Below are 16,834 nucleotides of genomic sequence, written 5' to 3' on the forward strand. Positions count from 1 at the left end.
ATGATTAGTTAGTACAAATGCGTAGTACTGTGTCTTTTGATAGTGTAGAAATTTAGACTTAATAGAAATATATTTGCAAGAGTATGTGCGAGGCTATTTATTAATTGATATGTTTTTCTTATTCAGAAATTGTCGAAGAACCTATCTGTGAGTTGTGGTATCGAGCCTGATGAAGAAGGCTCAGCTGGACTACGCCTTACCGTAAGGGGCTTCGTCACCACCTGTACTTACCGCATGGACACAGACGGTCGCACACACTTAAACTCGGTTGGGTGGAAGAGATTCCTCGTTGGCAAGAATCTTCATGTTGGACATGCCATCCTAATTACTATCAGGAACACCCACCGCGCAGGCTTGAGGATGATGATCATCGTCAATACAATCTAGAACTACATGTGTGTGTGTGTGGCTATATCATCTAGAACTACATATGATGATCGTCGTCGATATCATGTAGAACTACATATGATGATCGTCGTCGATATTATCTAGAACTACATATGATGATCGTCGTCGATATCACCTTGTACTGCTTGAGGATGCATGTTGAGTATATATGAAATTATTATCTAGTACTCCCTTGGTTCCAAATTACTCTTCGGGGTTTTAGTTCAAATTTGAACTAAAACCACGACGAGTAATTTGGAACCGAGGGAGTACTACCTAGTACCTATAAGGCTTTATGAAATTGATATGTAGTAGTACCTAGTATCTAGAAATTGATGTTTATTGAAGCTGAAACTGGGTAGGAAGCCGGGGGGAAATGATGAAAGATATAGCAGTAGCGCGGGGCAAGGAAATCGCTACAGCTAATTAATAGTAGCGCGTTCCGAAAACGCGCTGCTGATACAGTCCAGAGTAGTAGCGCGTGTACAGACCGCCCTACTATTAACAGTTAGCTGTAGCGCCTTATTGGTAGCGCGGCTGCCCGCGCTGCTAATAGCCCCAAAAACCACGCTACTACTAGGGTTTTCCCTAGTAGTGATCGGTTGGCCAGCGCGACCAATTTCGATGATCGTGTACCTTTCATCCGAGCGCAACTTTCTCTTCGGGCCTCGTCTCGTTACCGAAGTGTTGCTCGATCCGGAGGGCTATAAAAGAAGAAAAAGAAGAGAGTTAATATGTGTACATACCAAAAACAATTAATGCATCAATTAGCTATTGTCAGTACATGCTTAATTAATATATATATACCTGGCCGGACTCCGTTCGGTCACCGGAGCCGTCATCACGGTGTCCTTCCCCCTCCATTCGGTCACCGGAGCCGTCATCACCGTGTTCTTCCCCCTCCATTCGGTCACCAGAACCGTCATCATGGTATCCTTCGTCCTTCACTGTTTGATCATCATTGTAGCCTGCTTATTCATCCTGTCTTTCCAGACCATCGGTGCATGTGTCGTTGAGAAACGACAAGACGGCATCACTTCAGTGTGCGATTATCTCCCCCAACATCGCTTCTTGTGCTTCGTCTCGGGGGTGTGGATCCATAGTTTTTGCAAATATTTACAACATGGCAATTATTATTCAAACATGACAGATGGATATGTTGTGGCAAACGTTGAACTAGCTAGCTAAGCACAATAAGGAATCATATTAGTGGCCTGGCCTCGACGCTTCTCTAGGGTTTGGGGTGGCCTCGACGACAACGCTCTTTTAACTTGCTAAATTTGGGTGGCCTCAAGAGAGTTTGTCGATCGGGTAGGGGCGCAGAGGGAGGGGGTAGGAGACCGACATCATTTTTTTCTAGGGTTTGGGTGTCCTCGAGAGTTTTGGTCGAGCGAGAGGGCCGGGGGGGGGGGGGGGTGCTCCCGTGGTATATATATCGACCGCCCCTCATGTCAAAGTTATCCAGGAGGGGGTTATATCGACAACGATGACATACATACATTCAACGTACGTCACCTCCGCGTTCAGCACACGTTCAGCTCGGTGACGTCCCGCGAACTCACGATCCAGTAGAGCTTTGGGAAGAGCTTCGTCAGCACGACGGCGTGGTGACGGTGTTGATGAAGCTACTGACGCAGGGCTTCGCCTAAGCACCGCTATGATATGACCGAGGTGGATGATGGTGGAGGGGGCCACCACACACGGCTAAGAGATCAATGATCAATTGTTGTGTCTCCAAGGGGTGCCCCCCTCCCTGTATATAAAGGATTGGAGGAGGGGGAGGGGGCCGGCCTCCGATGGCGCGCCCCATGAGGAGTCCTACTCCCACCGGGAGTAGGACCCCCCTTCCAAGTAGGAGTAGGAGAGGAGAAGGAAGGGAGAGGAGGAAAGGGGGGCGCCTCCCTCCCTCCTTGTCCAATTCGGATTAAAGGTGGAGGGGCCTTGCGGCTGCCCTGGTCGCCCCTCCTCTTCTCCCACTAAGGCCCATGTACTCCGGTATATGTCCGAAACCTCCCAAAACACTTCCGGTGTCCGAACATAGTCATCCAATATATCGATCTTTATGTATCGACCATTTCAAGACTCCTCGTCGTGTCTGTGATCATATCCGGGACTCCGAACTACCTTCGGTACATCAAAACACAAAAACTCATAATACCGATCGTCACAGATCTTTAAGCGTGTGGACCCTACGGGTTCGAGAATTATGTATACATGACCGAGACACGTCTCCGGTCAATAACCAATAGCGGAACCTGGATGCTCATATTGGTTCCTACATATTCTACGAAGATCTTTATCGGTCAAACCACATAACAACATACGTTGTTCCCTTTGTCATCGGTATGTTACTTGCCCGAGATTCGATCGTCGGTATCTCATTACCTAGTTCAATCTCGTTACCAGCAAGCCTATTTACTCGTTCCGCAATGCATCATACTGTAACTAAATCATTAGTCACATTGCTTGCAAGGCTTATCGTGATGTGCATTATCGAGAGGGCCCATAGATACTTCTCCAACAATCGGAGTGACAAATTCTATTCTCGATCTATGCCAACTCAATGAACACCATCAGAGACACCTGTAGAGCACCTTTATAATCACCCAGTTATGTTGTGACGTTTGGTAGCACACAAAGGGTTCTTCCGGTAATTGGGAGTTGCATAATCTCATAGTCATAGGAACATGTATAAGTCATGAAGAAAGCAATAGCAGTAAACTAAATGATCAAGTGCTAAGCTAACGGAATGGGTCATGCCAATCACATCATTCTCCTAATGATGTGATCCTGTTAATCAAATGACAACTCATGTCTATGGCTAGGAAACTCAACCATCTTTGATCAACGAGCTAGTCAAGTAGAGGCATACTAGTGACACTATGTTTGTCTATGTATTCACACATGTATTATGTTTCCGGTTAATACAATTCTAGCATGAATAATAAACATTTATCATGATATGTGGAAATAAATAATAACTTTATTATTGCCTCTAGGGCATATTTCCTTCAGTCTCCCACTTGCACAAGAGTCAATAATCTAGATTACACAGTAATGATTCTAACACCCATGGAGTCTTGGTGTTGATCATGTTTTGCTCGTGGAAGAGGCTTAGTCAATGGGTCTGCAGCATTCAGCTCCGTATGTATCTTGCAAATCTCTATGTCTACCACCTGGACTTGATCCCGGATGGAATTGAAGCGTCTCTTGATGTGCTTGGTTCTCTTGTGAAATCTGGATTCCTTTGCCAAGGCAATTGCACCAGTATTGTCACAAAAGATATTCATTGGACCCGATGCACTAGGTATGACACCTAGATCGGATATGAACTCCTTCATCCAAACTCCTTCATTTGTTGCTTCTAAAGCAGCTATGTACTCCGCTTCACACGTAGATCCTACCACGACGCTTTGTTTAGAACTGCTCCAACTAACAGCTCCATCATTCAATATAAACATGTATCCGGTTTGCAATTTACAATCGTCTAGATCAGTGTCAAAGCTTGCATCGACGTAACCATTTACGACGAGCTCTTTGTCACCTTCATAAACGAGAAACATATCCTTAGTCCTTTTCAGGTATTTCAGGATGTTCTTGACCGTTGTCTAGTGATCCACTCCTAGATTACCTTGGTACCTCCCTGCTAAACTAATAGCAAGGCACACATCAGGTCTGGTACACAGCATTGCATACATGATAGAGCCTATGGCTGAAGCATAGGGAACACTTTTCATTTTCTCTTTATCTTCTGCAGTGGTCGGGCATTGAGTCTTACTCAACTTCACACCTTGTAACACAGACAAGAACCCTTTCTTTGCTTGATCCATTTTGAACTTCTTCAAAACTTTATCAAGGTATGTGCTTTTTGAAAGTCCAATTAAGCGTCTTGATCTATCTCTATAGATCTTGATGCCCAATATATAAGCAACTTCTCTGAGGTCATTCATTGAAAAACTCTTATTCAAGTATCCTTTTATGCTATCCAAAAATTCTATATCATTTCAAAATCAACAATATGGCATCCACATATAATATTAGAAATGGTACAGAGCTCCCACTCTCTTTCTTGTAAATACAGGCTTCTCCAAAAGTCTGTATAAAACCATATGCTTTGATCACACTATCAAAACATTTATTCCAACTCCGAGAGGCTTGCACCAATCCATAAATGGATTGCTGGAGCTTGCACACTTTGTTATCACCCTTTGGATCGAAAAAACCTTCTGGTTGCATCATATACAACTCTTCTTCCAGAAATCCATTCAGGAATGCAGTTTTGACATCCATTTGCCAAATTTCATAATCATAAAATGCGTCAATTGCTAACATGATTCGGGCAGACTTAAGCATCGCTACAGGTGACAAAGTCTCATCGTAGTCAACCCCTTGAACTTGTCGAAAACCTTTCGCAACAAGTGGAGCTTTGTATATAGTAACATTACCATCAGCGTCAGTCTTCTTCTTGAAGATCCATTTATTCTTGATGGCTTGCCGATCATCGGGCAAGTCAACCAAAGTCCACACTTTGTTCTCATACATGGATCCCATCTCAGATTTCATGGCCTCAAGCCATTTTGCGGAATGTGGGCTCACCATTGCTTCTTCATAGTTCGTAGGTTCACCATGGTCAAGTAACATGACTTCCAGAACAGCATTACCATACCACTCTGGTGTGGATCTTACTCTAATTGACCTACGAGGTTCGATAGTAACTTGATCTGAAGTTTCATGATCATCATCATTAGCTTCCTCACTAATTGGTGTAGGTGTCACAGGAACCGGTTTCTGTGATGAACTACTTTCCAATAAGGGAGCAGGTACAGTTACCTCATCAAGTTCTACTTTCCTCCCACTCACTTCTTTCGAGAGAAACTCCTTCTCTAGAAAGGATCCATTCTTAGCAACAAATGTCTTGCCTTCGGATCTGTGATAGAAGGTGTACCCAATAGTTTCCTTTCGGTATCCTATGAAGATGCATTTCTCCGATTTGGGTTTGAGCTTATCAGGTTGAAGTTTTTTCACATAAGCATCGCAACCCCAAATTTTATGAAACGTCAACTTTGGTTTCTTGCCAAACCACAGTTCATAAGGCGTCATCTCAATGGATTTCAATGGTGCCCTATTTAACGTGAATGCAGCCATCTCTAAAGAATAACCCCAAAATGATAGCAGTAAACCAGTAAGAGACATCATAGATCGCACCATATCTAGTAAAGTACGATTACGACGTTTGGACACACCATTACGCTGTGGTGTTCCGTGTAGCGTGAGTTGTGAAACTATTCCACATTGTTTCAAATGCATACCAAACTCGTAACTCAAATATTCTCCTCCACGATTAGATCGTAGAAACTTTATTTTCTCGTTACGGTGATTTTCCACTTGACTCTGAAATTCTTTGAACTTTTCAAATGTTTCAGACTTATGTTTCATTAAGTAGATATATCCATATCTGTTCAAATCATCTGTGAAGGTGAGAAAATAACGATGCCCGCCGTGAGCCTCAGTATTCATTGGACCACATACATCAGTATGTATGATTTCCAATAAATCTGTTGCTCGCTCCATTGTTCCGGAGAACGACGTTTTAGTCATCTTGCCCATGAGGCATGGTTCGCAAGTACCAAGTGATTCATAATCAAGAGCTTGCAGAAGTCCATCAGTATGGAGTTTCTTCATGCGCTTTACACCAATATGACCTAAACGGCAGTGCCACAAATAAGTTGCACTATCATTATCAACTCTGCATCTTTTGGCTTCAACATTATGAATATGTGTATTACTACTATCGAGATTCAACACAAATAGACCATTCCTCAAGAGTGCATGACCATAAAAGATATTACTCATATAAACAGAACAACCATTATTCTCATATTTAAATGAATAATCGTCTCGCATCAAACAAGATCCAGATATAATGTTCATGCTTAACGCTGGCAGCAAATAACAATTATTTAGGTCTAAAATTAATCCTGAAGGTAGATGTAGAGGTAGCATGCCGACGGCGATCACATCGACTTTGGAACCATTTCCCACACGCATCGTCACCTTGTCCTTAGCTAATCTTCGCTCAATCTGTAGTCCCTGTTTCGAGTTGCAAATATTAGCAACAGAACCAGTATCAAATACCCAGGTGCTACTGCGAGCTCTAGTAAGGTACACATCAATAACATGTATATCACATATTCCTTTGTTCACCTTACCATCCTTCTTATCCGCAAATACTTGGGGCAGTTCCACTTCCAGTGCCCAGTCTGTTTGTAGTAGAAGCACTCAGTCTCAGGCTTAGGTCTAGACTTGGGTTTCTTCTCCTGAGCAGCAACTTGTTTGCCGTTCTTTTTGAAGTTCCCCTTCTTCTTCCCTTTGCCTTTTTTTCTAGAAACTGGTGGTCTTGTTGACCATCAACACTTGATGCTCCTTCTTGATTTCTACCTCCGCAGCCTTTAGCATTGCGATGAGCTCGGGAATTGTCTTATCCATCCCTTCCATATTATAGTTCATCACGAAGCTCTTGTAGCTTCGTGGCAGTGATTGAAGAATTCTATCAATGACACTATCATCCGGCAGATTAACTCCCAGTTGAATCAAGTGATTGTAGTACCCAGACATTCTGAGTATATGTTCACTGACAGAACTATTCTCCTCCATCTCGCAACTGTAGAACTTATTGGAGACTTCATATCTCTCAGACTGGGTATTTGCTTGAAATATCAACTTCAACTCCTGGAACATCTCATATGCTCCATGACGTTCAAAACGTTGTTGAAGTCCCGGTTCTAAGCCGTAAAGCATGGCACCCTGAACTATCGAGTAGTCATCAGCTTTGCTCTGCCAGACATTCTTAACGTCATCAGTAGCATCTACAGCAGGCCTGGCACCTAGCGGTGCTTCCAGGACGTAATTCTTCTATGCAGGAATGAGGATAATCCTCAAGTTACGGACCCAGTGCGTGTAACTGCTACCATCATCTTTCAACTTCGCTTTCTCAAGGAACACATTAAAATTCAATGGAACAATACCACGGGCCATCTATCCACAACAACATAGAAAAGCAAAATACTATCAGGGACTAAGTTCATGATAAATTTAAGTTCAATTAGTCGTATTTACTTAAGAACTCACACTTAGATAGATATCCCTCTAATCATCTAAGTGATCACGTGATCCAAATCAACTAAACCATAACCGATCATCACGTGAAATGGAGTAGTTTTCAAAGGTGAACATCACTATGTTGATAATATCTACTATATGATTCTCGCTCGACCTTTCGGTCTCAGTGTTCCGAGGCCATATTTGTATATGCTAGGCTCGTCAAGTTTAACCCGAGTATTCTGCGTGTGCAAAACTGGCTTGCACCCGTTGTATAAGAACGTTTAGCTTATCACACCCGATCATCACATGGTGTCTCGGCACGACGAACTTTTGCAACGGTGCATTCTCAGGGAGAACACTTGTACCTTGAATTTTTTTAGTGAGAGATTATCTTACAATGCTACCGTCAATCAAAGCAGAATAAGATGCATAAAGGATAATCATCACATGCAATCAATATAAGTGATATGATATGACCATCGTCATCTTGTGCCTTTGATCTCCATCTCCAAAGCATCGTCATGATCACTGATACGTCCCCAATGTATCAATAATTTTTGATTGTTCCATGCTATTATATTATCTACTTTGGATGTTTATGGGCTTTACTAAACACTTTATATTATTTTTGGGACTAACCTATTAACTGGATGCCCAGCCCAAATTGTTGTTTTCTTGCCTATTTCAGTGTTTCAAAGAAAAGGAATATCAAACGGAGTCCAAACGGAATGAAACCTTCGGGAGAGTTATTTTTGGAACGGAAGCAATCCAAGAGACTTGGAGTAGACGTCGGGGAAGCTTCGAGGAAGCCACAAGGTAGGGAGGCACGCCCTACCCCCCTAGGCGCGCCCCCCACTCTCGTGGGCCCCTCATGGCTCCCCTGACCGACTTCTTTCGCCTATATATGTCCATATACCCTAAAAACATCGGGGAGCAGAACAGATCGGGAGTTCCACCGCCAAAAGCCTCTGTAGCCACTGAAAACCGATCTAGACCCGTTCCAGCACCCTGCCGGAGGGGGGAATCCCTCTCCGGTGGCCACCATCATCATCCCGACGCTCTCCATGATGAGGAGGGAGTAGTTCACCCTCGGGGCTGAGAGTATTTACCACTAGCTATGTGTCTGATCTCTCTCTCTCTCTCTCTCACTCTCTCTCGTGTTCTTGACTCGGTACGATCTTGATGTAACACGAGCTTTGCTATTATAGTTGGATCTTATGATGTTTCTCCCCCTCTACTCTCTTGTAATGGATTGAGTTTTCCCTTTGAAGTTATCTTAATGGATTGAGTCTTTAAGGATTTGAGAACACTTGATGTATGTCTTGCATGTGCTTATCTGTGCTGACAATGGGATATCACGTGACCCGCTTGATGTATCTATTGGTGATCAGCTTGTGAGTTCCGTGACCTCGGGAACTTATGCATAGGTGTTGGCACACGTTTTTGTCTTGACTCTCTAATAGAAACTTTGGGGCACTCTTTGAGGTTCTATGTGTTGGTTGAATAGATGAATCTGAGATTGTGTGATGCATATCGTATAATCATACCCACGGATACTTGAGGTGACATTAGAGTATCTAGGTGACATTAGGGTTTTGGTTGATTTGTGTCTTAAGGTGTTGTTCTAGTACGAAATCTTGAATAGATCGATCACAAAGAATAACTTTGAGGTGGTTTCGTACCCTACAATAATCTCTTCATTTGTTCTCCACTATTAGTGACTTTGGAGTGACTCTTGTTGCATGTTGAGGGATAGTTATATGATCTTATTATGTTATTATTATTGAGAGAACTTGCACTAGTGAAAGTATGAACCCTAGGCCTTGTTTCCTAGCATCGAAATACCGTTTACGCTCATTTTTATTGCTTGCTACCTTGCTATTTTTATATTTTCAGATTACAAAAACCTTTATCTGCCATCCATATTGCACTTGTATCACCATCTCTTCGCCCAACTAGTGCACCTATACAATTTACCATTGTATTGGGTGTGTTGGCGACACAAGAGACTCTTTGTTATTTGGTTGCAGGGTTGTTTGAGAGAGACCACATCTTCAACCTACGCCTCCCACGGATTGATAAACCTTAGGTCATCCACTTGAGGGAAATTTGCTACTGTCCTACAAACCTCTGCACTTGGAGGCCCAACAACTTCTACAAGAAGAAGGTTGTGTAGTAGACATCAAGCTCTTTTCTGGCACCGTTGCCGGGGAGGTTAGCACTTGTAGGTATATCTTTAGATCTTGCAATCGAATGTTATTGTTTCTTGTTTTATCACTAGTATAGTCTATAAAATAAAAATAAAAAATGGAATTGAGGGTACCTCATATGCTTCATCTTTTTAATATCTTTCATGAAAATAAGGATTCCGATAATTGTGCCAAAATGCTAGAAGAAGAATGCATTATAATGTTTGGCACTAAATCTTTGGATGATGATCATGATTGCAATGTTGTTAGTATGGATTCTTTGAATACCCATGATGCTAATGATATGCAAAGCCACAAGCTTGGGGATGCTATGTTTGATGAAGATGATATTTTTTGTCCACCAAGTTTTGATGAGAAAATTTATTTTGATGATAGCATGCCTCCTATTTATGATGATTATATTGATGAAAGTGGGTTTGGAAGAGTGTCAACTATAGGAAGTAATGATCCCACTATTTTGGAGGGTGTTGAATCTTATTGTGATAATTATGAAAGTGGGATTGGAGAGGTCATGACTTTAGTTAATGTTAATCCCACTATTTTGGAAGAGTGTCAACTTTTCATACATGTGGATCGTGTTAAGAATATGTTTTATGATAGCTATATTGTTGAATTTTATTATGATCCTACATGTAATTATTATGAGGGAGGAACATATGCTTGTAGGAATTGCAATAATATCGAGTTTCCTCTCTATGTGCTTAAAGTTATGAAGTTATGCTTGTTTTGCCTTCCTATGCTAGTTGATTATTGTTACCATAAATTGTTTTCTCACAAAATCCCTATGCATAGGAAGTGGGTTAGTCTTAAATGTTCTAGTTATATTCTTCATGATGCTCTCTTTATGTTACAATTCTTATCTTTTATGTGAGCATCATTGAAATCATCATGCCTAGCTAGGGGCGTTAAACGATAGCGCTTGTTGGGAGGCAACCCAATTTTATTTTTGTTCCTTCATTTTTGTTCCTATTTGGTAATAAATAATCTATCTATCCTCTGGTTAGATGTGGTTTTATGTTTTAATTAGTGTTTGTGCCAAGTAGAACATTTGGGAAGACTTGGGGAAAGTCTTTGCGATCTTGATGTAAAAAACAGAGACTTTAGCGCTCACGATATTAGCTGCCATTTTTTATTTGAGAGTGATATTTTGTTAATTATTTTTGCATATGATTAATAGATGAATTCCTCATGTCCAGAAATTTATTTTAGAATTTTTGGGGTTCCAGAAGTATACGTTTGATCCAGATTACTACAGACTGTTCTGTTTTTGACAGATTCTGTTTTCTATGTGTTGTTTGCTTATTTTGATGAATCTATGAGTAGTATCGGAGGGTATGAACCATAGAGAAGTTGGAATACAGTATATATTACACCAATATAAATTTATAATGAGTTCACAACAGTACCTAAGTGGTGATTTATTTTCTTATACGAACGGAGCTTACAAGTTTTTAGTTGAGTTTTGTATTGTGAAGTTTTCAAGTTTTGGGTAAAGATTCGATGGATTATGAACAAGGATTGGCAGGAGCCTAAGCTTGGGATGACCAAGGCACCCCATGGTAAAATCCAAGGACACAAAAAAGCCTAAGCTTGGGGATGCCTCGGAAGGCATCCCCTCTTTTGTCTTCGTTCATCGGTAACTTTACTTGGAGCTATATTTTTATTCACCACATGATATGTGTTTTGCTTGGAGCATCTTGTATGATTTGAGTCTTTGCTTTTTAGTTTACCACATTCATCCTTGCTGTACACACCTTTTGAGAGAGACACACATAATTGGAATTTATTAGAATACTCTATGTGCTTCACTTATATCTTTTGAGCTATATAGTTTTTGCTCTAGTGCTTCACTTATATCTTTTAGAGCACGGTGGTGGTTTTATTTTATAGAAATAATTGATCTCTCATGCTTCACTTATATATTTTGAGAGTCCTTTAGAACAGCATGGTAATTTTCTTTTGCTATAATAAAACAACTTTCATATAAGTTCATTGAATACTAAGAGAAGTTTGATACTCGATGATTGTTTTGAGATATGGAGATAGTAATATTAAAGTTGTGCTAGTTGAGTAGTTGTGAATTTGATAAATACTTGTGTTGAAGTTTGCAAGTCCAGTAGCATGCATGTATGGTAAACATTGTGTAACAAATTTGAAACATGAGGTGTTATTTGATTGTCTTCCTTATGAGTGGCGGTCGGGGACGGGCGATGGTCTTTTCCTACCAATCTATCCCCCTAGGAGAATGCGCGTAATACTTGGTTTTTGATGAATTGTAGATTTTTGCAATAAGTATGTGAGTTCTTTATGACTAATGTTGAGTCCATGGATTGTACGCACTCTCACCCTTCCATCATTGCTAGCCTCTTCGGTACCGTGCATTGCCCTTTCTCACCTTAAGAGTTGGTGCAAACTTCGCAGGTGCATCCGAACCCCGTGATATGATATGCTCTATCACACATAATCCTCCTTATATCTTCCTCAAAACAGCCACCATACCTACCTATTATGGCATTTCCATAGCCATTCCGAGATATATTGCCATGCAACTTTCCACCATTCCGTTTATTACGATACGCATCATAATTGTCATATTTCCTTGCATGATCATGTAGTTGACATCGTATTTTTGGCAAAGCCACCGTTGATAATTCTTTCATACATGTCACTCATGAGTCATTTCCCGGTACACCGCCGGAGGCATTCATATAGAGTCATATCTTGTTCTAGTATCGAGTTGTAATCATTGAGTTGTAAATAAATAGAAGTGTGATGATCATCATTAATAGAGGATTGTCCCAAAAATAAGAAGAAGAAAAGAAGAAAAAAATAAAGAAAAAAAGAGAAAGGCCAAAAAAAGGCCCAAAAAAAGAAAATAAAAAGGGTCAATGCTACTATCCTTTTTTCCACACTTGTGCTTCAAAGTAGCACCATGATCTTTATGATAGGGAGTCTCTTGTTTTGTCACTTTCATATACTAGTGGGAATTTTTCATTATAGAACTTGGCTTGTATATTCCAACAATGGGCCTCCTCAAGTGCCCTAGGTCTTCGTGAGCAAGAAAGTTGGATGCACACCAACTTAGTTTCTTTTTTTGAGCTTTCATACATTTATAGCTCTAGTGCCACTAGTAGAAAACAGGGCTTTCGTTCGGGCCAGATAAGCCCATTAGTCCCGGTTCACTCACGAACTAGGAGTAATGTGAGCATTGGTCCCAGTTCGTGCGGCTAAAGGCATTAGTCCCGGTTCAAATGAGCCCTTTAGTCCCGGTCCGAGACACGAACCGGGACTAAAGGGTGCGATGCGCTTTAGTCCCGGTTCGTATCTCAAACCGGGACTAAAGATTACACCTTTAGTCCCGGTTTGAGACACGAACCGGGACTAAAGGGTGCAATGCCCTTTAGTCCCGGTTAGTGTCTCAAACCGGGACTAAAGGTCCCAGTTTCAAAACTTCAAAAAATAAAATTCTTCGAGATGTAGTTATATTACTACATCTACTACTTAGGAAAATTTAAAAACTTAAATTTGGACATGTTTTGCAAAAAAAGTGTCATGAAAAAGTAAAACGGCCGCATCCGATTTTGACAGCCTATGGCTTGTTTCGAAAATTTTAGAATCCTCAAATTCTAAAAGGAAAAAAAGTTATGCTCAAATTTCAGTTTTTTTGAATTTTGGTTAAATCAGGTCAAACTACTTATTCAAGAAGTATTAGTGTTACTAAATAATTATTCAAGAATATTAGTGTTACTAAATAATTATTATAGTTTTTTTTGAATTTTGGTCAAATCTGGTCAAACTGTGGTCAAACTATGGTCACACTACTTATTCAAGAAATATTAGTGTTACTACATAATTATTCAAGAATATTAGTGTTACTAAATAATTATTTAAATTTTTTGAATTTTGGTCAAATTTGGTCAAACTGTGGTCGAACTACTTATTTAAGAAATATTAGTGTTACTAAATAATTACTGTTTTGGAATGACATCTTACTTTTGTCAAATTATGGTCAAATTACTTCATGCTCAAGCTAAGCTCCTGAGGGTTAATAGGATTGACATCTTACTATTGTCAGGAAAACAACAAGTGCAGACTTGGAAACGAGGGGGAATAGAACCTGGAAGTTAAGCGTGCTTAGACTGGAGTAGTGAGAGGATGGGTGACCGGCCGAGAAATTAGATGATTTGTAATGATGAGGGGTGATTGGAGATTAGAGGTTAAATAGAGCAGTGATGAGGGGTGATTAGAGATTAAAGTAGAAAATAATTCAAAAAATTGAAAATCGAAAAAAATAAAACAATCAAAAAAATTACAGAGAAATACCTTTAGTCCCGGTTGGTAGCTCCAAACAGTGGCCACGTGGACAGTCTTTAGTCCTGATTCGTGTAAGAACCGGGAATAAAGGGGGAGGCTTTAGTAACGAATCGAGACTAAAGGCCCTCTAGAACCGTGACAAATGGCCCTTTTTCTACTAGTGTGCATCCGTTGCATGGCAATCCCTACTCCTTGCATTGACATCAATTGATGGGCATCTCCAGCCCATTGATTAGCCGCGTCAATGTGAGACTTTCTCCTTTTTGTCTTCTCCACATAACCCCTTTCATTGTATTCTATTCCACCCATAGTGCTATATCCATGGCTCACGCTCATGTATTGCGTGAAAGTTGAAAAAAGTTTGAGATCACTAAAGTATGAAACAATTGTTTGGCTTGTCATTGGGGTTGTGCATGATGAGAGCATTCTTGTGTGACGAAAATGGAGCATGACCAAACTATATGATTTTGTAGGGATGAACTTTCTTTGGCCATGTTATTTTGAGAAGACATGATTGCTTAGTTAGTATGCTTGAAGTATTATTATTTTTATGTCAATATTAAACTTTTATCTTGAATCTTTCGGATCTGAATATTCATGCCACAATAAAGAAAAATACATTGAGAAATATGTTAGGAAGCGTTCCACATCAAAAATTCTGTTTTTATCATTTACCTACTCGAGGACGAGCAGGAATTAAGCTTGGGGATGCTGATACGTCTCCGACGTATCTATAATTTTTTATTGTTCCATGCTATTATATTATCTGTTTTGGATGTTTATGGGCTTTACTAAACACTTTTATATTATTTTTGGGACTTACCTATTAACCGGAAGCCCAGCCCAAATTGTTGTATTCTCGCCTATTTCGGTGTTTCGAAGAAAAGGAATATCAAAAAGAGTCCAAACGGAATGAAACCTTCGGGGGATTTATTTCTGGAACGGAAGCAATCCAGGAGACTTGGAGTAGACGTCACGGAAGCTTCGAGGAAGCCACGAGGCAGGGAGGCGCGCCCTACCCCCCTGGGCACGCCCCCCACCCTCGCGGGCCCCTCGTGGCTCCCCTGACCGACTTCTTTGGCCTATATATGTCCATATACCCTAAAAACATCAGGGAGCAGAATAGATCGGGAGTTCCGCCGCCAGAAGCCTCCGTAGCCACCGAAAACCAATCTAGACCCGTTCCGGCACCCTCTTCATCATCCCTCTCCGGTGGCCATCTTCATCATCCCGGCGCTCTCCATGACGAGGAGGGAGTAGTTCACCCTCGGGGCTGAGGGTATGTACTAGTAGCTATGTGTTTGATCTCTCTCTCTCTCTCATGTTCTTGACTCGGTACGATCTTGATGTATCGCGAGCTTTGCTATTATAGTTGGATCTTATGATGTTTCTCCCCCTCTACTCTCTTGTAATGGATTGAGTTTTCCCTTTGAAGTTATCTTATCGGATTGAGTCTTTAAGGATTTGAGAACACTTGATGTATGTCTTGCATGTGCTTATCTGTGGTGACAATGGGATATCACGTGATCCACTTGATGTATGTTTTGGTGATCAACTTTCGAGTTTCGTGACCTCGTGAACTTATGCATAGGGGTTGGCACACGTTTTCATCTTGACTCTCCGGTAGAATCTTTGGGGCACTCTTTGAGGTTCTATGTGTTGGTTGAATAGATGAATCTGGCATTGTGTGATGCATATCGTATAATCATACCCACGGGTACTTGAGGTGACATTGGAGTATCTAGGTGACATTAGGGGTTTGGTTGATTTGTGTCTTAAGGTGTTATTCTAGTACGAACTCTTGAATAGATCGATCAGAAAGAATAACTTTGAGGTGGTTTCGTACCCTACAATAATCTCTTCGTTTGTTCTCCGCTATTAGTGACTTTGGAGTGACTCTTTGTTGCATGTTGAGGGATAGTTATATGATCTTATTATGTTATTATTATTGAGAGAACTTGCACTAGTGAAAGTATGAACCCTAGGCCTTGTTTCCTAGCATTGCAATACCGTTTATGCTCATTTTTATCGCTTGCTACCTTGCTGTTTTTACATTTTCAGATTGCAAAAACCTTTATCTACCATCCATATTGCACTTGCATCACCATCTCTTCGCCGAACTAGTGCACCTATACAATTTACCATTGTATTGGGTGTGTTGGTGACACAAGAGACTCTTTGTTATTTGGTTGCAGGGTTGTTTGAGAGAGACCATCTTCAACCTACGCCTCCCACGGATTGATAAACCTTAGGTCATCCACTTGAGGGAAATTTGCTACTGTCCTACAAACCTCTGCACTTGGAGGCCCAACAACATCTACAAGAAGAAGGTTGTGTAGTAGACATCAATCACCATCATCACCGGCGTGACACCTTGATCTCCATCGTAGCATCGTTGTCGTCTCGCCAACTATTGCTTCTACAACTATCGCTACTGCTTAGTGATAAATTAAAGCAATTACATGGCGATTGCATTTCATACAATAAAGCGACAACCATATGGCTCCTGCCAGTTGGCGATAACTCCGTTACAACACATGATCATCTTATACAATAAAATATAGCATCATGCCTTGATCATATCACATCACAACATGCCATGCAAAAACAAGTTAGACGTCCTCTACTTTGTTGTTGCAAGGTTTACGTGGCTGCTACGGGCTGAGTAAGAACCGTTCTTACCTACGCATCACAACCACAACGATAGTTCGTCACGTTAGTGATGTTTTAACCTTCAACAAGGACCGGGCGTAGTCACACTCGGCTCAACTAAAATTGGAGAAACTGACACCCGCCAGCCACCTGTGTGCAAAGCACGTCGG

Source organism: Triticum urartu, chromosome 1A (genome assembly GCF_056163025.1).
Source record: "Triticum urartu cultivar PI428250 chromosome 1A, HENAU_Tu73, whole genome shotgun sequence".
NCBI lineage: Eukaryota > Viridiplantae > Streptophyta > Magnoliopsida > Poales > Poaceae > Triticum > Triticum urartu.